General features: G+C 66.2%; 1 protein-coding gene across 1 annotated transcript in view; it reads left to right on the top strand.

The window, feature by feature from the left end:
* TNK2 (tyrosine kinase, non-receptor, 2) overlaps positions 1-275 on the top strand; it is a gene marked incomplete at both ends in the record, with an annotated part of 3,352 nt that overhangs the window by 1,120 nt on the left and 1,957 nt on the right. The window lies entirely within an intron of this gene.

The raw sequence follows: 275 nt of genomic DNA, 5'->3' as shown, positions 1-275 counted from the left end.
GGGGAACCACTGCAGGGCCGCCGTGAGAGGCACAACCCATTGTACAGGCAGCTGGAGGAGCACAGCCCGTTCCTGCAGCCAGCCTGCCCTGGGCAGTCACCGGGTGGGGGTTGGCATGAGGTTCCAGAGCGTACAGCCCAGGCAGGGTTCATCCCAGCACAGACCCAAGGGCTTAGGGTGTCCTTGTCCCTGGGTCTCACCTGCCTCCATGTCTCGCAGGTGTTCAGCGGGAAGCGTCCCGAGTCTGAGCTGCCGCCCCCGCCCCAGAGCACCCT

Source organism: Buceros rhinoceros, unplaced genomic scaffold (assembly GCF_000710305.1).
Source record: "Buceros rhinoceros silvestris isolate BGI_N320 unplaced genomic scaffold, ASM71030v1 scaffold23242, whole genome shotgun sequence".
NCBI lineage: Eukaryota > Metazoa > Chordata > Aves > Bucerotiformes > Bucerotidae > Buceros > Buceros rhinoceros.
Note: the sequence above shows the minus strand (reverse complement) of the source record. Positions and strands in the feature narration are given on the sequence as shown.